Source organism: Cavia porcellus, unplaced genomic scaffold, assembly GCF_034190915.1.
Source record: "Cavia porcellus strain 051 isolate PalLab524CR breed Dunkin Hartley unplaced genomic scaffold, mCavPor4.1 scaffold_6, whole genome shotgun sequence".
In the NCBI taxonomy this organism is placed as follows: domain Eukaryota; kingdom Metazoa; phylum Chordata; class Mammalia; order Rodentia; family Caviidae; genus Cavia; species Cavia porcellus.
Genome location: NW_026947489.1, coordinates 78,586,551 through 78,612,671, shown reverse-complemented (window position 1 = coordinate 78,612,671; position 26,121 = coordinate 78,586,551). Strand labels below are relative to the sequence as shown.

The 26,121-nt window shown below is 49.7% G+C and overlaps 1 pseudogene; it reads right to left on the bottom strand.

Annotated features, from left to right (window-relative positions):
* Window positions 1–896: 896 nt before the first annotated feature.
* On the bottom strand, window positions 897–25,044 carry LOC100722349 (protein dispatched homolog 1-like; annotated as a pseudogene).
* Window positions 25,045–26,121: the final 1,077 nt, after the last annotated feature.

Below are 26,121 nucleotides of genomic sequence, written 5' to 3'. Positions count from 1 at the left end.
CTTCCCAGGGTGTTGGCACTACCGGTGCAGTGCCCTGCCTCACCTCCCACTTCAAAGACCAAAGCCACTCACTGAGCAAACCCACTTCTCTGGGGTGGGTGGATGTGGCTGTGCTGGGGCTGGGGTTCCCGTCCCTGGGCCCTGCTGTCAGGACATGGGCATGGGAGCTGCCCCAGCGCGCCCTGACCCCTGCAGGAGTGGGTCCAGCAAGGGAGATGAAACAGCAGACACCTGTGACACAGGGTGACAGACTGGTGTGAGCCCTGACCCTCCCAGGCCAAGGAGCTGCGAGCCATTTGCATTGCATGTGATACAGGACACACGATCCTCCCCCACCCCAGTGGCTGGCAGTGGCCACCCTGTTGTCCCAGGCAGGACGTGTGCCTGGCCTGGTCCTCTGAGCACTCCAACTGCAGGCACGGCTGGTCTGTCTGGGTGCTGGCTCTCATCTTCTGCTCTCTGTGATGGTGGCACTGGGGTGTCTGCCAGGAAAGCCAGGCAACCCCAGGTGGGCTCGGCAAGGATTTGGCTGTGGTTCAGGGTTTTTATGTTGGTCTGTTCCCATCTGGATCTGTGATCAGTGACACACACAGTTAGGAAACCATAGGGAATGGGACCCGGCCTCAGAAGTACGCAGGAAGAGGCGCACTTGTTCCTCAGAGCACCCAGCACAGGACGGCGGCACCCAGAGTGGTGCGGGTGCTGGGTAAGGCCCTGGTCGGACCCTGGGCAGCTGCTCTTCCCCTCACCCATGGGGCCCACCTGGACTGTGATGCTGGCAGTGACCATGCTGTGTCACAGACCCAGTGAGACCCGGTTCTCACAGCCTGCGAGGGATTTCTTTCCTTAGGCTGGCAAAGCAGGCTCCTTCATAGTCTTGTTAGATTACTGGTTTATTTAGGAGGTCTTCCATCCCATAAATAAAGGGCAGAAGAAATCCTGTATTTAGCAATTCTCTTTCCCTTTTAAGCTAAAGTCCAGTTTATTAACTAGAAACGTCCACTGAGGACAGGACCCTGGGATCACACGGCATTGCAGGTAAGCTGGGACACACGCTGCCACTCTGCCTCAAAACCTGACCTCTGAATCTTACTGAATTGCCAAGTAAAATATTACAGAAAGTTACATGAGAAAAATAGGAAATTATAAAGATAAATGTCAGACCAGGGATTTGGTGTGGTGGCATAGGCGCCTGCCTGGTGAGCTCCAGGTGGTGAGTTTGATCCCTGGTACAAAAAAAAAAAAAAAAAAAAGATGAATGTCGAGATCTATCTCAGTTGATTTGAGAACACAGAGTTGAACTCTTGTTCATTGTGATGGTCACAAAGCCAGTCCAGAACCGATCTCCTTTTCTGGTTCTGGTGAAGGGTGCATGTGTTGATGGCTACAGATGTTGGCTAAAGTCCCCCAAGGAGCACAGGTGCCCAGCAGCACTGCTCTCCAAGCGCTGAGCTGTGTACTTTGCTTCCTACTCCATAAACAGCGCGACTCTCAAGGCCGGCACCAATCGAGGATCACACAGGTTTGGAGGAGCAGCTTCCCGGATGGCAACTGCAGGATGTCTTACCCCAAACTGAACTGCACCCACAAGCCCTGCAGCTCCAGAGAGGGCCACGCACCCCAGCTGACATGGAGCCATTGGCTTTCTGTTCTCGCCAAGGCAAGGGCACTCAGGGAGGCTGTGCCATCGCGGCTGCTTGGGGAGCTGGTCCTGGGTGTGCGCTGTCAGGTTTACACAGTGAAGGGAAGGAGAGAGACATCTGATTTTTCTTTTTTCAAAACATGGAGTTATGGAATTGCTAACACAAAAAGCACAAGACTCTATCTGTACTCAGCCATGGATGGTTGCTATTTATCTTTCCCCATACATTTATTTTATTTACATTTATTAGTGCACAAAACTAAGTGTTACCTACACGGTTAACAGAAATGCCACAAGACAACTGGAGATGCATGCCCTGCACTGTACCGAGTATCGGACATGACTGTCCCTTCTGCGTTAGAATATAAAAATCCCTCCAGGGTTCCAAAAAATGCCTAGCCTTGTGGCCATCTGACCTACGAAAACTCAGTTGGGCTAGGACCGCACAATTGGGAAATGCGGGAAGGACCCCAAGGTCCTAAAGGTCCAAGTGCGCCTCTGGCTCCAGGCAGAGTCTGCATATGCAAATAGGTGAGAGCACTGTAAAGGTGTGTGCCAGTTCATCTGTGCACTGCCTGCCTCAGCCCAAACCACGAAACCCCGGGAGTGTTAATGTGGACACAGTTTGCTCCTGGATCCCAGATGAAGGGGCCTGTTAACACGAGGGTGATTCCTAGCACATACACTGGGAAACCACGTCTCAGTTACCACAACTGAACCAAAACCAAGATAGCAAGGAAACAAGAGAAGTGGAAAGTGGAAATTCCAGGGCCTTACAATGTTAAGTCTGGATTCGTGCTGCAGGAGGGCAGAAAAAGAGGTGGAGTCGAAATGCAAACTTCTAGACTTTCTTAAACAGAAGCACTCAGTGACTGTCCACTCCACTCACGCAACGGGCGGCTCACAGCAAGTGGAAAGGGAGCGCCCTGCTCTGGGCCAGTAGGAGGGCGCCCATCCCTGTGCCTGGAGATTGCGCACACTTAGAAGAACACACGCTGCTCTAGCTGAAGACCGTGTGTATTAGAGTGTTCTTATTAACAAGCTCTCCCCATCGGGTTCTGAATATGTCACACCAGCAGGCATGGCGGCAGCGGGGCATGGTGGCTGGTGGTCCGTGGAGCTGAGCCTCTCTCTCACAGCTCTGCCACAGCTCTGCAGACAGCCAGGGCCAGGCCGTGACCTGCCTCCCCCAGGAGATGGTTAAACAGCAGTTCTGGCTCGCTGTGATTGACATGCGTCAAGCCTGGGACCGTGCCAGCCTTCGACAAGCTCCGCGCTGCTCTTCTCTCCACACTGTCACTCTGATGCTGCAGATTGGAGACTCTGCTTCCGCTCCCAGAACCGCCCTCCCTGAGCCCCACTTCCCTGTCTCAGTGGAGACCCATTTGGTTACTCTCAGCATCGCAGTGTGCTGGCCTTTTAGAGCTAGCAGCCTTGCAGGCCAGTGGTGACTGCCTGGCCACCCAGGTGTTGGAGCCCAGTATGCCACCTGTGCTGGTCTTGCCTGGGTCCTCTGGGGCCTGCAAGCCCAGAGGAGGCTGCAGTTCCTAGGCGAGGAGTTCTGTGTTCCTGGTGGCTTTCTACAGCCCTGCAGGCAGGGACAGGTGTGGGGGTGCGGGTGTGGGCGGTGGTGCATGAAGCCCTCAGGGGCCGGGTGTGTGACCTGCAGAGGCACCACCCCATTCTGGATCTGGGCGAAGCCACCTGTGGCAGGGCAAGTGGCTGCAGGAGCAGTTGGCAGGAGTGTGAGCTGCAAGTGAGGAGTTTGTAGGTGTTCAGACAGCGACACTGCTGGTTGAGGGAGAAGGGGCATGTGGGGTGTGACTCAGGGCAGGGTGGGAGCAGGGCGGCCCTGGAGTCAGCCCTGGAGCACAGGCCATGCTCCCCAGAGCAGGCTGTGTGCCGGGACACCCCCAACCTCCCCTCCCCATGCCGGGCTGCCCAGCAGCTCAGCACAGAGGTAGGTCTCCTCTTGCCTGGTCTTGTTTGAGGCCGCACAGCTGTGGGACGCCAGCGGTTCCATCTCATAGAACTCACATTCCTCTTCCGATTTCTGGACCTGGGGATCTAGAAGGTATGCATGTGCGGGGCAGGCTTTGCTTGGGCCCCTGGTCACCGGGCCCAGGAGCTTCTGAGGCAGAGGGATCTGCCCACAGGAGCCCTGTGCCTTACACTGGAAGAAGAAGGTGGCAAAGGCCCAGCTGACACACACGACAAGCATCATGAAGGTGCCCAGCTACATGTAGGTCAGCACAGTGGATGGCATCATCATGGCCCCAGCCACAAAGGTGGTCAGGGCGGCCAAGGGGATGGCTGAGCCCATGTGACTCAGAGAAAAGATGACCTTGCCCTCTTGATCAGGGTCTGGAGCCAGGTGGTATACAACCCCATAGTGGACGGCGAAGTCTACAGACAGCCCCACGGCCACGGAGATGGTGACAGACTCCAGGACATTTAGTTCCCAGCCCAGCAGGGCCAGGGAGCCCACGGTGACAAAGATGGTGCCTGCGATGGAAATGATGGTGTACAGACTGATGACAGCATTCCGCGTGGTCAGCAGCATCATGCTGAAGGCTACAGCCACCGACAGCCCATGGCTATGAATGTGCTGCCCGAGAGGCTGTCCTGGAGGTCGTAGAACTCGAGGTTGCTCACCAACCAGCCATTGCCGAGGCCCTCAGGGGCAGAACGCAGCTCCCGGGAGATCCACGAGTCCACGTCGCTGTATCTTCTGCACCAGTCCACTGGTGCATCTTCTCATAGGCCAGCATGAAGAGGTGAGTGCTCGGGAACTCTAGCACCATAGCTCGGATGGTGTCGTTCACGTCAAAGCGCGGCCCTGGCGTCCCGCCAATCAGGTGGTAGCCCGTGCTCCTCTCCAGCTCCATGATGGCCCGCTTGATGCACAGCTTGAAGACCTCCTGCTTGTAGGGGAAGCTCCAGTGACTGCAGCACGGGTACAGGGCCGGCTGGTTGCAGTCCTGGTTCTCCATCCACTGCTTGAAGGTCTCCATGAAGCAGCTGATGAAGTCCTGCTCGTCTGTCTGGTGGAAGAAGATCTGGTTCCTCAGCTTCTGGCAAAAGTGCAGGACCCAGGCCTGGGACGCAGGGCTGGCGATGTTGAAGCTGCTGTCCAGTGTCAGTCTGCCCTTGCTCTTGGGGTTCAACGGGTTGCCATTGTCCTCAGGGGACACGCCCCAGACCACGGTGATGGGCATGTGGAGCTCCTCACCGTGGCGCACCGCTCGAACATGAACAGCTTCCTGTACTAGGCGTCTTAGTGCTCAAAGGGGTGTGAGGCTCGCAAAAGCCTGGAACTCAGACAGCTCCAGGGAGGGCCGCTTCATCTTGGGGTTCACACACATGATGTAGGCGCCACCTACCGTCAGCGCGAGGAACCACAAGAGCCCCAAGTAGGGGAACTTAATGAGGTTGTAGGCCAGAGCTTTCTCAAAGAAAATCTGGGAGGCCTCGGAGATGGCCAGGAGCAGCCTGTGGCACATCCAGGAGGCCTCCGCCCAGCAGCTCTTGTCGTTGTACTGGGCTGCTGGGGCTTCCGGAAGCAGCTGAAGATGTTGAGCAAGTAGTACTCATGCAGTACCACCACAGCCTGGAGCCAGGTGACCATGAGGATGCAGCTCACCAGGAAGGCGGTGCCCGCGTACACGCCGAAGCACCTGATGGCTGTGATCTTGCTGACGTAGTTGGCATACAAGGCCCCTGCGGTGGTGAAGCTGGTGATAAACATGAAGAGGGCAGCGTGCTGCAGGGCGGTGCTCACTGTCTCCGAAGCCTCAGCACGGGGCTTGTTGCACTTGGTGTAGGCCCACATATCACAGAGCACGAATGCACCATCGGCCCCGATGCTGACCAGAATGGTAAGTGCAGCGAGGTTCATGAAAAGGAAAAACTCGAAGCTGAACATGACACGGTAGACAAAATAGGAGACTATCAAAGAGCTGATGATGGCAAACATGGTCATCAGCGTGATAAACATGGACTTGGTGTAGACACACATGACCAGCAGGACAAGCCCCATGGCGATGGCCAGATACACAGTATTCATCAGAAGGTAGTCCTGAAACAAGCTGTGTTTGATGCCGAACTCGATCCTAGTGACCATCGTCACGCTGTCTGAGGAGTTCCAGTTTTCGAAGTTGTCCAGGTAAACGTTCATCATGCTCTTCCCCTTCTCTGTGGGCGAGAAGAACATGCTGTACCTGAGCACCGAGGTGGGGTGGTCAGCCACCTTCAGGGCCATGAAGTCCTTGTCCACAGGTAGTGGTGGATCTGGTACACGGTGTTGTACTTGGTGCACTTGCGTGGCACACTGGTGCACTTGAGCTGGTCCTTCCTGTGGGCAGCGGCATCCCAGCAGTCTGGCCCTAGGGTGCCATTCTGGTAGTGCTTGGCACAGGTGCGGAGCAGCTTCAGGGTGTGAGACATATCTTGCTCGATGATGCTCTGACAGGACGACCTGTTGTTCAGAATGGCAATGTAGTTCCCCAGCATCCAGCTGGGGCAGCAAGAGGCGGCGGTGGTTCTCTGGCAGAGGTCACCAAACTGGCGGTGAGACCTGATCTGCAGAGAAGACATGCAGGACACAGTTAGAAGCTGCATGGCTGGGGCGGTGCCCGCCGCTTCAAGGGACAGTGACAATCTCATACCCAGTATCAATCTGCACACAGGTGAGAGTCCTTGAACCATTTCCCAGTGAGGGCTCTAAGTTACTCCAGTCTGAACTACAAACCAGTGTGTGGATTGAGACACAAGTGTGAAGCAGGGGCAGCCAGTGCAAGTTTGGAGGATAAAATTAACACCTGTGTGGCACAGAAGCCTTTTCAAGCCCTTGCGACAGGCAGTGAAGCCTATGTGGCACAGGAATAAGAAAGCAACTGTCCCAGTCCCTTTTGTTATCGGCATGAACTTTTCAGTGGCCCAGGTACATTATCTCCACCAACACAGCGGGAGACAAAGGTGCTGCTCCCAGAAATGGCTGAGGGCTTTTTTCTGTTTCTGAAACCCAGGTTAAGCCCTGGGAAGGTTAAGCCCCCCTGGGGCAGTGATGAATGTCCTCTGAGGGAGCCAAAGGCCCCTGTTATCCTTTCACCATGCAAGGACGCACAGGTGGTCCCCTCTGGAGGAAACAGCACCACAGACCCCACCCCACAGGCCCTGATATCAGATCTGCCAGCACCCAAACTCACAGCGATACATTTGCTGGGTAAAAACCCCTGTGACTACAGCTCAATCCTAGACACACACTGACCCCAGTGCTATCCAAAGCATCAATATCAGGACACACCAAGGTTGAGACTAAATTTTTCCCCTGAAATTTGGGTAGAAAGTGGAAAGATTTCTAAATTAAAACATTATTATCTGATTTTAAATAACATTACTAACAATAAATAGGTGCTTAATTATTTCTCTAAATTCTTAGAAAAGTTTTCAGGCTGGCTGAAAGCCCCTCTTGGAGCCCCCTGGTAACCGGGAGACGGCGCAATGGGACTCGGTGTGCACTGTACCCCACGGGAACACCCTCAGTGGAGAGGGTTTCCCTTCCTGGGCTGTTTTTGCCTGGAAAGTAAAACGTCATTTTTGGTCCTTGCTGAATGACTAGAAGTCTGAATGCCCCCCCCCCCCAAGCTGACAAGACCACCTTCCCCACTCCAGAGCCTCCTCTTAGCAACACAGCAGAAGGAGCCGGGCCCCAGCCCTCATCCCTCATCCCTCATCCCTCATCCCTCATCCCTCATCTCTCATCCCTGCTGACTGGGGCTGGGCCAGGAAGAAAGATCGAAGTGCAAGGAGAGCACAGGCCCTCACTGGAGGACTGGGCACCGTCAGCCCTGACTGAGCTAGGCTGCACAGCCAGAAATTTGTGCTGTCTCTTCAAAGTGGAGAAGGTGTCACGAACCAGCTGCCTGCCAGCTCAACCTAAGTCACTTGTGCTCCCAAACCCTCCAGCCAAATGCTTCAGGGGTGGGAGAGGGGACTGTGGGGCCAGGACAGGCTGCAGAGGTGTTTATTCATGCAGATGGGGCATTCGTTTGTTTTCTTTAAAAAATACTCCTTTCCCAGACTTTCTTTCTAAGCATATTTCTTTTTTTTTTTTTTTTTTTTTTGGTACTGGGAATTGAACTCATGACCCCGTTCTTGCAAGGCAGGTGCTCATGCTGCTGAGCTAAATCCCCAGCCCTCTAAGCATATTTCTTAAAGCAGAAATAATTCACAAAACAGGGCAACTGACATATGAGTTTGTAAAGAACACACAATGCTTACCTGAGCGAGGACTGAACCCCAACGGATCAGGGGAACCTGGAGTGGCACTTTTCTGGTTTGTAGGCAGATACCCAATCGTACCCATGGCCACATGTGCCAGCACCTGGGCCAGCCTGGTGAATGGAAGGGAAGGTGTTGCCGGCCTGAGGCCTGACACAGTCCAGACGGAAGTAAATGACTTGCAGCCGCGAGAAGCTCAGCTGCTTGGTTGGTAGGCATCTCTCTGTGGCTGTGGCAGTAATGAAGTGCCACAAACAAAGGAACACGGTTGCTGGTTAAACAGAAAGCACAGGTGCAATCCTGGACGGACCTTTCCCAATACAGCAGGGGTTTTAAATGTTTCTGACCACAGACTAACAAGCTGGGCACTCTGAATACTGACCCACTGCGCTCTGCCAGCCGCTGTCAACAGTAATGGAGCCACAGGGGCTCTGGAGAGACAGCTTACAAGGACTGCTCCAGGATATGGCATGAGGACAGAGAAAAGCCACCTCTGACTACCCTGAGCGGGATCCAGCGTGTGCGGTGTGAAGGAACACGCCTCAAGGAATTGTCTGTGTTTTCCGGCAGGAAGGCTGTATGCTCACCTCTGCGCATCAAAGAGAAACATCACCACCCACCTCCACAAGACACAGGAGACACAGCGACCCTTGCCCTCAAGCTGCTCATGGGTGACAGGTAAATCTGATAAAAATAAGTAACTGTGATGGACGCAGTGAGCACAGTACTATGTGAGCCTTTACTGCCCCCAAAGAGGGGGGCGCAGGTCAGAAAGTGCAGTGCTGATCCCAGCACTCGGGAGGCCGAGACAAGACTGCTGTGAGTTCCAGTCTGGCCCAGACTACAGGGAGAGACCTTGGACAGTGGCGCTTAGCTGTGTGTGGCTGAGATGGAGAAATGGATGCTTGTGTTGTGACTTGAACTTAAAGAGAAAGGCAGGCCGGCTTCTCCTCACGTAGAAGGCAGTTACACATTCTTCATATTTCCGGAAAAGACTCACTAAAACCTTTAAAACCTTTGAAGTTTATAAAATGAAGACTATGAACGTAATTTCTTGCCACCTCTTGAGAATCTAGTCCTTCTGGCGCTAGTGTTGCGCACTGGGTGTTTCAGGCCATCATTTAGTGTGTGGGGCCACCATGTGCCTTTGTTGCCTTCCCTAGTCAGACAGCAGTAAGGGTGAAGTGGCCCTGAAATAGTGGGCTAAAGAAAGAGAGGAGAGAACAGGGAAAAACCAGCCAGGTTTTAAGTGATACATTAACTTTTAGAGGTAGGTTTTCTTTTTTTTTTTTTTAAATCAGTACCAGGGATCAAACTCACAACCATGTGCTTGCAAGGCAGGTGCTTATGCTACTGAGCTAAATCCCCAGCCCAATACATTAACTTTTAAAACTACTGGCTAAGTTAGAGTCTAAGAAGCTGAGAAAAGAGTTAAGGGAGAAAAAGCTTCAGCCCTTAATGCCAGGTTCAGCTGCTGCTGGCAGCCTTCCCACAGCGCGAAGCTCCCTGCGTAGTAGACGTTTCAGGGGAGTCCAGGGAGAAGACAGGAACCAGGCTCCACGGCACCCTTAGAACAGGAGTCCAAAAGCACACTTCTGGGCTCCTCTGAACTGTCCACCCAAGTCATCTTGGCCAGCCAGGGTCTCAGACCCTGAACGCAAATCCTTTCCTCAGAGATCCAGCTTCTACCAGGACAAGGACAGGCACAGGAAAATGGTTTCTGGTGGAGCTGAGATTACAGAACCCCACTTCTGGCTCCTCATGACTGCTTGTCAGTATGGTAGAGATGTCAAGGGCAAAGGAAGTGAGGAGAAGGCCCTGGCAAATCCGCCGAGGCTCCTGTGGCAGGGACAGAGTGAGCCTCCTTGCTCTGGAGCCTGGGGCCCTCTGAGCTTGAGTGTGAGCAGCACTTATCGAGTGTACACTGCAGCCTGACTTCAATTGCGGCATGCACAAGCAAGAGCCCGGGAAACATCTGGCCTCCATGATGGCCGGGCAGCCCCTGGAGCCGCCTCAACACCACACGTCTCTGCTGCCCTGTCACTGCTGTGTCCTGCTTAGCTGGAGAATAATCAAGTGTGTCAGTGCATGACCAGGGCGGGGCCTCAGGCACCGTCTGCTCCAACTGTCAGGAAATAACAGGCCTGATGCAGCTTGAGCTAGGAGACACAGAAAAGGAAGGTGGGAACGCAGGGTGCACTATGCTGGTGTTTGTCCCGAGAGGGCTGGCCTCAGCTCCCCAGGGCTCTCACCTGGGCAGACACCAGGCCAGCTGGGAAGCGATGGCCAAGCACATCACCGGATCTGTCTAGAGATTTCAGGTTTTTTACATACCCTGGAGTTTATACTGCACATGGATTTAATGGCAGGTAAATGCCACAGTGTCTCCCCTCCTGTCGAGGTAAAGTATCGTTCACCTGTGATAACAAAAAAGAAAAGAAAAAGTTATCAGTCACTGATTCTTAAGACACAGACCTCAAGAACAATTGCTAGGACTACATGGCAATTCATTAGCAGTAGGAATTCTGCCTTTCATAAATTCCCGGAGAAACTTTACACAGAAGCAACACTATGCATCGCCTTAGCATGAAGCCTCTGTCTACCGGGAACACCCATGAGCCACAGTACACACTCACAACTCCATCTCTGATCAAAGTTAAGGAGGAAGAAAGATGCATAACAATTTTCAACAGGAGATGAACTGAAATGCCTCCCTCTTAAACTCCCCAACACGTCCCACTATGTTGTACAAAACCGAAGAGTGACACACTAGGGCGATGAGGGCGAACCTTCCAGAGCTTTCAGTGATACCAACAGCCTGCTGCCACTCTCCAGGCCAGGTTCACCACCATTTCACTGTGTCTTAAAAAAAAGATGGTCAGGATGCGCTCCCTGGCCGAGAGGGAAGATGGGACGTGATCAACATGAAAGCAGTGAAGCTGGAGTCCGGCCGCGCACAGTGCTGGCCCGGCCAGCGTCACGGGTGCACTGTGTGTTCTGAGTGTGTCTACACCCCTGGTGCAAGAGAGCCTGAAGGCAATGCCCCGGAGCCCAGGCTGTTGCCCTTGGTGGTGGGGCATGGGAAGCACCAGGAAGAGCGTGGTGTCTGGGCCCTGATGTGGCCGAGCCAGGCCCTGTTACTGCAGTCAGCAGTCGGGTAGGAACATTCTAGGCAGCCAGACAGGGCTGGGCTCTTGAAAGTCAATGTAAAGATAAGACTCGTCACAACTGTGGCCAATGCACATCCGTGGGAAGCCAGGTTTCTGGACAAAGACCAGGCATGCTGTAAGCGATGACACTCGGTCTAGTGAAGTCCAGATAGGCATCAGTCACTTCAGTGTCTGACAGCAGCCCAGAGTCACTGCTTCCCAAAAATGTCTTTGTTGTTTCTCTGCTACGTGCTCTGTGACTTGTTCCACCACTGGATCAGTGTTACGTAGGTAGCTCCACTTACAATCTTACTGGTTGATCACAGCTGTACCCACTTGGTGCCCATTGGTTGTGCTATGTAAAGCCTTCCCTGAGAATCGGGGCCCTCACCAACCCACTCGGGGTCCCTCCTGCCTCTCCAGGCTGGCTGGGTCTCTCCCCCTCGATAAACATTTCCTACTCTTAACCTCCACTGTTGCTTAGAATTCATTCTTCAGTTTTGAAGACACAAGCTCAGTGTGTCAGAAGTCTAGCAGGTTGGGAGGTACAATATTCCCTCAGGTCATTTAGAGGCCTTGTGTCATTTCCTCCACACTGTCAGGATCTGGTGACTGAACACAACTGTAACTTCGCCGAGCTGCTTCTTCCTCTGTAAAAGGCTAACAGCAACAACCGTTTCGCCCAGTCATGAGAATCAGAGGACACGATGGAAAATGGGTGCTCGATAAGACTGCTCCTGCCTCAGTCATTAAAAAGGTAATATTCAGCAGGGGGAACAAAGTGACTGTGTTACTATACTGTGCTAATCAAATAAGCTAGTAAAATCATGAGCAAAGTTTTATCATGAAATGTTCCACTCACGATCATGACATTTTCTTTATTGAGCTCATCTTCACCAAATCACTACCACCCTTGGCAGACCATGTGGAGAGCCAAGTTAGCCTGCTGGAAACAAATGCCTCTTTCACAGAGAACTGACCCCCGGCTGGGTCACAGAAGAACCTGTCACCTTGGGGCGAGGGTGGGTGCTGACTGCTGACACACTCCAGGCTGTACTTCACCAACTTGCTAAGCTTCTTCCCGGTTAAGAGAGCAGCCAACAGATGGTGGCAAAGCAAGAACAGGCTACCACTGGGACAAATAAAGTGGCTGCAACTACAGCTACCCGCAGTTCCATTTGTCCATACTTTAATAGGCAGAAAAGGAAGCTGGATTGTTTGTTTTCTGGAGTCCACGTATGATCCCGCTGAATCTGCTTTCTATTACTGCATAGTGAAACAGGGCTCAAAACAAAGACCTTGAGACTTGGCAAGATCGAGAAAGATGAAAGATCCATTGAGGTCCTGCTGGGTTCTAGTAGGAAAGAAAACATGAAAGAGTTCTTCAGCAGCCACCACAAACCCTGAAACCAGAAGGGCTTTCGCGTTACCACGCACTCGTGTTAGCTCCCCCGCTCATCACTGCGGCTGAGCAGTGGTCTGTTCTTCCGCCACCGCTGGGCACCTCTCCCCAGCCCAGCAGCTGCACAGTAACCAAGCTGTGGTCCTGCCTGCCCTGCCCACTGTGCCCCTGCCGGGCACCGAGGTGCACACGCGGCCCCGGGCCTTGGTCTTGCTCCTTTCTCCTCTTCTTTTGCTCAGTGATGAAAGAGGCATGTGATTCGTTGGGCCCTTAATACATGTTTTTCAAGTGAACCAAACTTTTTTTCATAATGCCAGAGATTCTTTTAGGTTTCAACCCAAAAATGTGTACAAAAACATACACTTTTATTTGATCCAAAAATAAATAAGATAAAGAATTTGAAATATGTCTTGAAAGTTAGGGCAGGATCAAGAATTTCATTAGATTCATATTTTCCTTAAAGCTAAGTCTAACGTTTAAAATTTTTATTGTAAATATTTATTGTAAATTCAGACAGTGGTTGCCCAACCTAGAGGAACAGTCAGTCTGCAGGCTACCACGCCCCTGCATCTGCCCGAGGCCAGATGTGACCCTGCTCTGCTCTGGCGCAGGAGGCAGCTACAGGGCCCTCTCAGGACACTACTCACTTGGAACATCACAGAAAAAGCTGTGTTTGTGGAAGTTCTAGTCCACTTCTCTTTTTTCTCTTTCATAATTGTCCTCTGACCACCAATCATCCCGATGGCTGAAACAGAGCAACAATGTGACTTCAATAAAGTTCTGGCTACCTCAGGGCGACAAGTGTGGGGCAGTACAGCCGCCAAGCCCCCAGCTGTTCAGCAACTGACAGCAACTTGGGAGGGTCAGTGTAAGCACCCAACATCTGCCTCCTCACTTCAGAAAAGAAAAGACGCCCCCTTTCATCCTACAGCACAGCCTTAAAACACCAAGGTAAGCAACTTGTGGGAAATGACTTTCAGTGGCATATTTTATATTTGCCTTTTGTGTTCATGCAGCATTTAAAGAAGAACTCATTAAGCAATATTTATATCGATTATGTAAAAATACACCATCATTACCTTTTGGCTTGCTCGTTAGCATATTTAAAAGGGTAATTTGGCAGCATTGCTTTGTATCTGGTGTTTCTGACCATGTTATTCCATGGGACCAGTCTCTGGCCTATTGTTGTCCCTCTTGGTTTGAAACCCTAGGCAGAATGTCACACGTTCCCATCAGCACACTGCATTCCAGACTGAGTGCACTCACAGTGACATAAAGATCACCTGTTCACTGTGACAACACAGGCGAGGCGCAGGTCTCGGAGCAGGAAGAACACTGACCAGATGGTCACTTTCCTAGCTGCTGCCCTGCATTCAGTGGGTACTTATTTTTATCTCCTAAACACAGGCAGTGTCACAGTGTTTCACAAAGGGGGACTCTCGGCAACTTTTTCTCACACTTCCAACCCGGGGGGACATTTACTTAAAAACAGACCACCGTTAGCAACAGTGAAATTCCTGCAGCTCCTTTTGGGAGGAAAACACATTCGGTCTCAGAGCTTTATGGAAATATTTTTATATGGTATGTGGGTTCTGCAGTATATATTGCTTTTTAGCTTAACCACGGGGACAGAGAAGCAAAATACCCAGAGTTTTGAAGGTGGGAGGTTCCTTGACCTTTTTTCTTTAGTTAGTGCAATATTTGTTTATAAAAGACTCTTATACCCCTTACCACCTAAGAAGCTGAGAATACAGATTCACATGTCTTTATATTACAAAAAGAGCCCCATACTTACCCAAGGCTGGAGGCGCTTTCAAAAGAAACGGAATACTAAACAAGAGACTGAGACCTGCGTCACAATACTCTGCTCACGGTGGCAGCAGCAGCTAAAGAGAACACATCTGCTCTGCAGGCCGGGTCTCCTTACCAGCAGCGGATCCAAGAAGTCTGGCAGCTCTGGCACCAACACGCCCACCAGGGCGCAGACCACGATGAGCACCGTGCACAGGCCCGGACTACCACCGCCCAGTCGGCTAGCAGGGCCACGTAGCTGCAAGCAGAGAGCACAGGACACCACTCAGGCAGTGTAGGGTTTGTGCCGCCCATGAGCACCACTTTTCATTCCTCACAAGCTAGACTTGGCACAGGTGCTCATCAGTGTATGAGTTGATGGAGTTCTGCACACACCCACGCAGGCACACACACGTGCACACGAGCACACCACAGGCACACACATAGGCACACACACATGGCTGATACACATGGGCACACATAACTGTTAAGGAAATTACAAGATCATTTTCATTTCTAGTGATAAAGCAGCAGAGATCATACATCATTGGCCACTGAGAGTCAGAATGTCCACACAAGGCTGAGTAATAGACTGAGTCCCACAAGGGTAGGGACGCTGGTCCACTCAAGTTAGCACGGTGACAGGGCCTTGCAGGAAGTACTCAGTAGATGTTTCCAAGGAAGTGACACTCGCGGGTACTGACCACCTGTCCACCGGGTGTTGCACTCTGGTCCAGCCTCTGTCTCACCTCCGGAACTTTGTCCACTGCCGAGCCTGCTGGGGTCCCTACCGCTCAATGCACCCCACACTTCCCGTGCCACCGTGCCCTGGCCATGCCTCCTCATCTGCACATTTCCAGGCCTTCACAGGAGCATGGTGCCCTTTGGAAGCAGACGAAGCCTCAAAATGCATTCGGCTCCTTGAATCTTTCTTTTTCTTTTACTTTTATTAGCACATGTTAGCAGCCTAAGGGTCACACCCCTCCGGGGAGAGGCACACACAGAGAACACAGTCCTCCTATGCCACCTCTTAATTCCCTTCCCATTTGCAAAAAGAAACCCCAGTGAACCTCCTCTCAAATTCTCAGTGAAGCCAGCCCTGCTGGCTGCTGTGATGTCCATTTCTGGTTCATTTCAAGTAGGTTTCTTACTCAGAGATTTGTCAATTATTTCTGCAAAACCATGCAGTTGCCTATAAAGCTGGTGGTTCTCAATGTGTGAAAAAGCCACTCTGTCTCTAAGAACAGACTGCTGGTTTGTTCACACTCTCTTCTCTCTGTGGGTCTTGTTTTGTGGGATATTTACTTCTCATTAAAGTTCTAATGAGGGAATGAAATAGAACAGAGTTGCGCTGGGGCTCCAGACTCTTTTCTCAGCTGTTCCTGCCCCGCAATATCACAGGCCATGTGGGCAACGTAGCTTACTCTCCCCAGAGTGCTGCTGCCCCCACCCACCGTGAGTTGGTCTGTGCTGTGTCCACTTCTGGGAGAGGGATAGGACAAGGTTATAGTCCAGCTGTGCTGTCTAGGAGCCACAGCCTCCAGGAGCGAGGAACCCCGAAACATGTCTGCGCCCCCAAGTTCACAGTCAGAGACTCTTAGACCCACAAGCAGCGCATTTCTAGGCAAATCACACCCACAGAACCCTGAGCTGAACTCTGTTCACTTGACTGCAAATTCTGGATCTAAACTTGGGTAGGCAAGCTGGTTGTGGTGGAGTATGCCAGTAATCCCTACAGCCTGGGATCCTGAGGCAGGGGATTCCCAAATTCCTGCCCAGCCCAGCAACTGAGCAATTTGAGACCTGGTCTCAAGATACAAAGTAAACAGGGCTGGGGGTGGAGCTCAGTGGGAAAGACCTGGGTTCAAATCCTGGTATCACATACACACACAACCTCATTAAGGAGAAATTATTCCAGACATGTCAGAATCACTAACAGAGTGACCCACCGTGCTGAAAACATGGCTCTCCGATGCTGCCTATGCTGTTCAGCTTGCAGAACTCACCCATGGCTGTCTCTCCCTCCACCAAGCAGGAAGTAAGGCAAAGCAGCAGGCTTGGAAGCAATAAAAGCCTCTGCTTCAATAGTGCGTCTGAGACTTTGTGCTCATGGCTTCAGATTTTCAAGTCCTTTACATTTAGACCTTTAAAATATCAGCCCGGGGAGACAGAAATGGCTTTGGGCTTATAAGATTAGTCATTACATGTTGCTGAAATGCACCCACTATCATTCAAATGAACCAGTTTCATTTTTACCCACAAACCTATTATCAACAGAGGGCGCTGGGTCCCCAATTGCTTAGTTTTCATAGTGTGGTTTAATTTACCCTTATCATGAGCTTTTGTTTTGTGTACAGCAGCTCTGAACCCCTCTTTCAATAACTGCCCCTCTTCCTCTTGAACATGTGTTTGATTTTGCAGCCCTGTTCTGCACCCTGTCCTGCATGCGCTAGCCTCCAGGGGGGCAAGCCTGCTGCTCATGCACGGCTGTGTCATTGCGTCAGGTGTTGCAGGGTGTGGGGGAGCCAGCCCCCAGGCAGCCACTCACACAGCCCACCTAGGCACACATGCTGCCCTTCCCCTGCCTACGCAGCCATCAGCCCAGCCAGGGAGCTACGGAGAGAACAGGTTCACGTCACTGTGAGATGCAGACAGTGGCCACAACATCAAGGTGAACAGCTCCTAAGAATGCCATGGCCTGTGCTCACGATCGGGTGAATCTGAGCTGGGGAAACCCCATCTGCACGCTGGCCCGGTCATGGCAGCTGTGTGGGGTGGGTGCTATGGGAGGTCCCTCAGACACACACAATTCTCAGCCACCTTCTCACTGGGTTTCTCTGAATATAGGTCAGAAATAACGGTTCAAGCAAACAAACTCAGGGTCTCGCAGGGCCAGCACACAGTCAAATGACATTAGAGGCGCCTGTCACAAACGGGCTGTTTTTGTCACAGGAACATCCCATAGCACTTTCTTAGCTTACATGCTCTCCCCTCACTCTCTGTCGTATTTTTGAAAGCACTTCTCCCCTCCCCTCTGAGCAGAGCCAAGCTCGCAGATTGCGCATGCTCTGAACCTGCAGTGATGACCATTCTCCTGGCATCCCAACCCTAACCCTGGTAGTCTGCCCTTTGTTCCCCAAGTCGTCTGCAGGCAAGCAGTCTTAGCTTCCACCTTCTACTGGAGCAATACTTAGCTCCTGTAGTTATCCTTCCCTTCCTAAAGGCCCTTTGCCTTCATTTTAATCCTTCTGTTTCTTTCAGTACTCCTCCTGATTCTTTCTGTCCTTGAAGGGTAGGCATTTCAACATGCTATTAATCACAGTGTTTCCTGTGGCATCACGAACTCAAGAATGAAAGAATGACTAAAGTTCAAGAAATTTCACACACAAAGAAGAGGGTCCAGAACTCTCATTCCTTAAAGTAATCTATTCTTCCAGCAATTAGCGTGAAGTAACAAGGATGCAAGGCATTATGGGAATACAAAATGGCAGACACAGGCCCTGCCTACAAGGAACCCAGACTGTCACACAACTATCTATATAGTCAAGACAGAAGTGCTCGTAGAGTTAAAGACAAGATATTTTGTGACTAAGAGGTTACTAATGACTAAGGTGGAAAAGGAAATCAACAGACTTTTTTGAAAAACTTATAGGTACATATACCAAAGAGAAGAAATTAGGAATTCTAAAAAATGCTAACCTAGAAACGAAGGGGAAAACATTAAAAATCTTCAAAATGCAAAAATTGAGTCTATTGAGAAAGCCCTTATGTCTAAAGAACTGAAATTCCTTTACTTAATACTACATATTTACTTGTATTTTCCCTTTATCTTTTTTCATTTTCGACAAAAGTAGGAAAATCTTAATAAATAAAATGTGGTAATACAGTGCAGTGGAAGAAGGAAATTCGAATGGAAACCTTAAAGATACTAAGCTAAGTGAAATAAAGCGTCACAAAAGGATAAAACTGCCACTCCTGTGCAGGAAGGGCGAGAATTATGAAACGCGGTGGCACTGCAGTCACCAGGGCTGTGGGAGTGGGAATGGCAGTCACTGTATGGGTTCAGAGTTTCGGCTTCGCCTGAGGCGAGGCCCTCTTCTGGGCAAACCAGCATCCTGCCAGTGACCACTGTACAGCCCAAGGCATGTGAGGCCACAGGGCCGCACACTTAGAAACGCTTGACACGCAATTCGCAGGTGGTATTTTACCAAAATTTAACAATAAATGTTATTTTTAATGGAAGAAGCATTTATTAATGGAGTGTATTTTATTTTACCACAATTAAAAAAGAAGTATTATTTTTCATGGAAGACGTGTTTAAATGGAAGAAGAATCTTATGCAGCAATGTTGCTGTGAAAGGTAACTCTCTTGAGGCACACTCGGTACACCTGAGCTTCTTTGGCAACTAAGTTTCAAGGGTCCCTTGGGCTTTCTGAAGTGTAAGGTCACCGCATCTGATCCGACTCACAGTCATGTAACTGTGCCTGATGAGACAATGCTCTTTGTTTTTCCAGGAAACTCTTATCCATTCAGTGCTTTCTCTACAGAAAGATAAACCTGGTCCCTTTCCACACCTCCCTCGTAGCAGGGATGCACCCACCACATGGGCGGCCAGAGGAGGGACTGCGAGTCTCCTTGGCAGAACAGCACCTCTGCCCTCACACAGGGAGAGACCAACACAGCTGATGATGAGCCGCAAACAGCTTGGAGGCTAAACACCTACCCTGAGATCCACGACCACTTCTGGAGATCAGCGATTCTTCCAGCAGTTATCTCAGGACTATTTTCCCTTTATAGAAACAGGGACGAGGAAGGTGGAAAGAGCAGCAGCTGCGGGTGAGACACTAAAAGGGCACACACACACCAGTGAGCTTACCCTGGTAAAGTGACCCAAAGTGCCTTACCTTTTGGTTAGCTTGAAAGATCCGGGTGTTCTGGAAAAAAGCAAAGAGAAATCAGAAGCCAAGCGGGATGCCATTAGCAGAAGGTTCACATGTGGACTGAACATTTACTTCTCCATTCTCTTCTGCAGATCCTGGGAAGACTAAACAGGCAGGTGATCTACTCACACCGCGTTAAACACGTATGGCGTCGACGTTGGTCATGTACAACAGACGGTGCTCACGTGGCCCTCCCAGCCTCCATCTCTCTGGGACCGGGGCTGCCAGGGACACTGCCATCTCCCTATACTTCCCATCCACGGTGCTCCTTACTTAGTAAAGGTCTCCCAACACTGTTTGCTCTTTAATTAAAAAGGACAGCAATACTTTCTGGTACCACAAACATCTATTCTCTCTGTCTCTGTCTCATTTTGTTTTATTTGGAGGCAGCGTCTCACTATGTAGTGCCGCCTGGCCTTGAACTTGCTCATGCAGTCCAGGCTGGCCTCAAACTGATGGGTATCCTCCTGCCTCAGACTCCAGAGTGCTGAGATTACAAACTTGTGTTACCTACCATGCCTGGCTCTACTCTTTTTTAAAGATACCAGTGGATCTCCAAAGTTAGTTCTTTCTTTCTTTCTTTCTTTCTTTCTTTCTTTCTTTCTTTCTTTCTTTCTTATTCTTTCTTTGAAACAGGGTCTTACTCTATAGTTCAGGCTGGCTTTGACCTCACACACGATATAGTCCAGGTAGGCTTGAATTCACAGTGATAATCCTCCAGGCTCAGCTTCTGAGTGCCAGAAGTACAGGCATTGCCACCATGCCTGGCTTCAAGCTTCAATTTCCTTCATATCCCATTTGAACAGTGTGGGCTTGCATGTGAGTCTTCTTGTCCTTGTCTCCTGTCCTCCCTACCCTGCCACTCAGATACACAGGACAAGCTTGCTAAAGGGACTCCATGCTCAGTCACAGCTTCTAAACTCTGCATTCTCAACCAATCAGTTTCCTATTTACAGGGACGTGCTAAGCTTTCCATGAAAGTGGTGAGAAAACAAAATCCACTGCTCATCCTCATCAGGCCAGTCGGCATTCTCCTGGACTGGCCTGCAGAGCTGGGAGCTTTGGGCCCTTGCACGGCTGCAACCCTTCCTTTCCAGTTCTGGAATGGGCGTCAGTGTGCTGTGTGCGGCCTGCAGCTCTGCGGTCTTCTCCTAAGCCACACACCAAAGAGGGCTGCAGATGTAAAATGACACCCGCAAAAATTTTTTTTGAAAGTACACTTCTCTTTCACCGAAAGGTTATTTATCTTACGACATAATTGGCCTAGTTTTTAGTGAAAAATACAATTTCTCAGTTTTAATTCCCATCTGGTACTTATGAGCTACAAATGAAAACATAAACAAAAGATCTTTGGAAGGTTTCCACAATTTTTGAAAGTGCAAAGGGGTTGTGAGATGAAAAGGCTTAAGAACCAGTTCACTTCTGCGAACAGCAGACATACACAGGATGCCCGCACTGCGCACGCTCTCCCAACCCAGCCTCATCCAGGCGGTACCACACAGGGAGGAACACAGCAGGCGCAAACACCTGTCCGCCACTCTTAATAGCTTGGGCTCAATGCTGACATTTCTGGAAGACCTGAAGTTCTTTCTTATTTTTCTTTTCATTTACATCTCTCACGAAGCCACATACTATATATTTACGATTTTTATCTCCGCATCCCCAAAGCCTCATGTACTCGAAGGTGGGGCTCCAGGAGGGGACTGGATCACGGGTGCCATGCTCATCACCGCAGTGGCCCTGCCGAGTTTACAGCTAAGTGTAATGCTGGGAGGTGGCACTCGGTGGGAGGAGGTGGTCACCGTGGCATGGCCTGGAAGGCTCCATCTCCCTTGTCCCCGTCCCTTCCTCCACTCCTGCTTTCCACCTGCAGCCATGAGCAGCCACTCCTCTGCCAGGCCCCTCTGATGTACCGCCTGCCCTGAGCTAGGGAACTATGGCTGAAGACTCTACAAACTGTGAATCAAAATAAGTTTCCTGCTTTAGTTTGTAGGCCCTGGGTATTGTGTCTCGGCAAAGTAACCATCACATTACTCATTCTTAAAAAAATGTATCTGCCTGCTAGTACAGCTGCCAGTGAGACCACAGGGTCCTCGTCTTCTCCGAGGGTCCTCTGCACAGCGTGGTGCGGTACACTGTAACACAGGTGCACAGTACTACACCTCAGCCTTTATTTACCTACCCTCGGGATACACTCTGAGCTCTTGACAACCCTGAGAACTGACGAGGCAACCAAGCTGGAGTCTGTGAACCTGAAGCGTGTGAGAGAACACAGCACAGGTATTCTCCACCCCAGCCCCACGCTGAGCACTGCTTTCGGTCTGGGCTGCAGAACAGGGCGGGCACTAGAGCCTGAGAGGCCAAGTTTGCCTCTCGATGTCTGGATGTGGCTGTGTGCAAAGCCAAGGGGAGGTGAACCTACAGAGACAGTCACAAAGTGGTCACCTCCTACACAGGACAGCAGCTGCTTCCTTTGGGGAGACACATAACTCAGTCTGGGTATCTGTAAGAAGAATGTGAAGGAACTTGTGCTTTCATATCAAGTAGGGTCTCAGCAGCCCTACACAACACCCCCAGAATGCACTGTATGTATAGTATATGTCAAAACTTATCGTTTTTAAAAAGGCACTAAATACACAAAGGGGAGCCATCCTTGTGTTCACACTTCCATAACTTAGCATAACACATGGTTCTTTGTAAAGGTCAGTCTGTGTTTGTTGGATTAAAGCATCAAACAAAAGTAAATTTCTGTTCTCTGTCTCTGTCTCTTTTTCTGTTTGTCCCTTTCTCTCTCTCTGTCTCTCTTTCTCTCTCTCTCTCTCTCTCTCTCTCTCTCTCTCTCTCTCTCTCACACACACACACACACACACACACACACACACATACAGTAACTTCAGCCCATTCCTGTCAAACTAAAGTCCTTCATATTTTACTAAACTTTTCAATTTGTGTTACTGCTCACGAATTCTATAGTAGAAACTCTCTTCTCCAAGGCTACAGCACAAAGGCTACTCATTAAGGTTCATGAGAGCAAGAACCTTTCTTGTGAAAAGAGCTCTCTGTCTTCCTCCAGTGTGGAGGGGGAACTCAAAGACCCACTGTCCGCAGTCTTTTCTCAGGTCAGCAGGCATGCTGTGGCCTTAGCCTGTACTGGAGCACACCTGCCAGATCCGAAGAGCCCTGACCAAAGCCACCTGCACTCTCGGTCCCCCACCCCTTTCATGTGGGGCTCATTTCTCCTGTGTCTAATTTGACAGAGACTTTTGGGCAACAATTTACCATTGCCAAATTTTCCTAAGGCTGAGACTTTTTTTCATGAAACAGCTTTCTTCGAATACCTACGTAGGGGTAGATTATTGAAATATTTTAGCTGGACCATGGAAGCACACAGACGGGCAGGGGCAGAACCCACAGTCCTGGTTTGCATGGGGTGGATGGGGAGAGGGCAAGCAGATGCAGGTTGGGGTCTCCTGCCCTGGGGCCATGGGCCACAGCAGCACAGAGGGGCAGAACACACACTGCCCACACCATAAAAATGTCTACTCCTGAGCAAATCATGAAACACATTTGTTTTTTTGGATAAGTCCACCAAGATACCCCAAACACCTATATTCCCATATCAATTACATATTGACTTTTTAGAGAGAGGGTCTTGCTCTGTAGACCAAGCTGGTCTTTAACTTTCTATCTGGCCCAGTCTGGCCTCTAACTCACGATTTTTCTGCCACAGCCTCCTGAGAGCTGATACAGGTGTGCATACGATCCACAGTGATTTTTAAGAAAATAGTATTGTTGAGATACAGTCCCATATCATACAACTCATCCATTTAAAGTGCACATTTAAATGGCTCTCAGTACTTTCACAGAGCTGTGTGACCATTACTGCAAGCACAAAATGACTTTGCTGTCTGAACTTGAGGATGAAGCTATTAGTGAGCTATAAGGAAAAAGTTATCTGTCCAGCGAGGCAGAATAAGGCCTGGAACAAAAAAGCTGCTGGCTCACATATAACCTGACATTTTTCACTTCCTGATTTCTAGTTATGCAGCCGAAACAGCACCTCCTGGATTTCCAGGAAAAGTTAGGAGCTTTGCTATCTTCAGACGTAAAATGCCTTCAGAGCTCCACTCTAGACTATCTAATTAGGTATTTGCAAAACACCGAGATTTTGTCATGTGTATTTTAGGCTGTAAGATATAGGAACCTTCTCCTCCTCCTCGCCAGACTTTCTTTCTTTTTTTTTTTTTTTTTTTAATTTTATTTAAGAGGAAAAAGAGAAAAACACAAAACAAAACAAAGCGGTGTAAGGGTACACGTAATACAGAACTACAAAAAAAAATATAATAGTAAGGAATCACCTGCTAATAGATTACATATTATCATCTTGGAAATAGTTGCTCAAATCACAGTATCAAAGAATACAAAGTGGACATTCAAACAGAGAGACTGCAAACAACTGTGTTCAATGATCCAAAAACATTAATATAGTCAGCTATTTAACACCCCTAAACACACTTGCTGTTATATCCGTTAGAGCTCTTTTTTTTCCCCTCTCTTTTTTACAACAAAATTTACACGTTTTGGATTTTATTACTCCTTAGTTCTTATTACTTTTTTGGGGGAAGAGAATAAAGTCAGATATGGAAAACAAAGCTGTCAGTCAAAACCAAGGATAGACATAGCACATGATGTAGAACAGAGTACAAGGTTATCAACAATGGTTATCAAAGTTGTCTCTTGTTTCCTTAAAAAGAATAGTCTATCTCATTAGATATTATAAAGTTGGACAAAACAGTAGAGAACAAGACCAATAAAACTGAGGCATTGTAAACATTACAGGACTTCCAAAGGAGACAACAGTCAAACCAGAATGGGCATCTTAGTGAATCTTATTGCCTTCAAAGTAGTTGCCTATACCCTCAAACTTGATACTATCATATAGAATGGAACAGAGTCTAATCAGTCAAAACAAGATCGTGGGAGCATTACAGGACTTCAAAACAAGTTAATAGGAAATCAAAAAGAGTTACTATAAAATATGCTAATTTTTTAAAATTTTTCCCCTTAATTAAAACAAACATAAGAAATAACTAAATAATTTTTTTAAAGAATAAGGGAGAGATTGAGATAAGCTCCAACATGGCGTGGATCTCAGGAGATACTGCTAGATCTCCCCCTGGAAGGGCTGCAGGCTGCCACCCTGCCTCCACTCACAGGGAGGGGAGATGCTGGCTTGGCTTCCCAGAGACCTAAGCTCCAACAGGGCGAGGATCTCAGGAGACACCGCTAGTTCTCTCCCTGGAAGGGCTGAAGTGGGCTAAACTACCTCCGCTTACCAGGGAGGGGAGGTGCTTCGCCAGACTTTCTAAAGCTGTAAACACCATGGCTCTGACCGGCTTCCCTCCCCAGAGACAGCAGGACTATGGACTCATCACATTCTTTCTGCCTGAGCACAGAATTCATCTTACATCACATTTGAGACTAACAGGAGAGACTGTTAACGTGGGTTGGAAAAGAAAAACTGAGGTTACTACAAAGATACCTCCTGGGCAAATACCCGATCCTTTTGAAGTTTCCGCACTCACAGACCTGACAGCAGAGGCTGCAGGTAACACAGGAAGGCGCTGTGGTTTGCGGCATAGCCTGCTTGCATCCCGCCTCTGTGTCTCTTCCCAGAAAGCATCTTCGAGAGTGGTCAAGCAAGGGAATCACCCCTGTTCTCTTGCACAAGTGGTCCCCTCTGCACGCAAGACCCTTGGCATCCGTTCCTTTTCATATCTAACCGGAACTACTGCATGGTGACATTCACTCACTTCCGATTCTTGTGTAAACCAAGCAACCACCCTAACACCTGCTGAGGGAGCTCTCTTTTTCCTGGGTTCGCTCACATTCAGTGCCGCACAGCTGCCCAGCAACCACGTAAACCAGGTGAGCAGCATCCACCCGCGTGGAGCCCTCCTGTGGCCCCGGGGAAGACAGGGTTCGTGCGTTGCTCCTTCCCTCCCATATAACCAAGCATTTCTGTGTGTAAGTGGGTGACAGTGACATTATTTTAGGGCTAAGAATCATTTTAGGGCTAAGAATAAAATGCTTATAAACTCATGTACTCAGGATTAGTGGCGGGAGTGCAGGGTGACCATCAGGCGGGAGGAGACTGTGCCTCTTGGATGGAGGGAAGGCAGGGAAAGAGCAGAGGGACCAACATCGCAGGCAGGAGCAGAGGCAAGGGGAAATTTTAAAAAGAGCAATAGAATACAAGCAGTATAGGAGGAGAAAAGTTAATGAGAACCTGGGGGAAAGGTGGGAAAACCGCAAGTGGCCTGTGTCTTTCCTTCCCTCATTTTCTGGTCTCTTTTAAGAATTGCTGGGGCAAGAAAAGGAGACTACAGGATGAAGGAAAGGAGAATAATGCGACATGAGCACCTCCAACTGTCTGGAGCATTCCTCCTCAGCAGCCGCAGAACCAATAGTACAACTTACAGAGGGATCGCGTCACTCTGTAAATTCCAACTAGCTTTTCCTAACATCTAGCAAAATCAAACCCATGAAAACTGGCTCTGTATATTTGTGAACAACTAAAATGCTAGGACAGAAATGTACCTTGAGCTTTACGTTGGTAAACCTGAACTTGAGCACACAACGCTTCACGGGGCCTGTCTCGGCCACAATGGCAGCACTGGCCATACCATACTGCCCCTTGCCACAGAGGAGGCCGCTCCAAAGGTAATGACTTCGGCTCAGGGTGGGTACTTTAGAAGGCAATATACAAAAAAAAAAAAAAAAAAAAAGAAGAAGCACACTTTGATGAGTGTGCTTTAAAATATTTCCAACAAAAACAAAGCCATTCTTCATCATGACTGCTTCCATGAATCATTACTGGCACACTTCGGTTCCACGGTGAAGATGAAACAGAT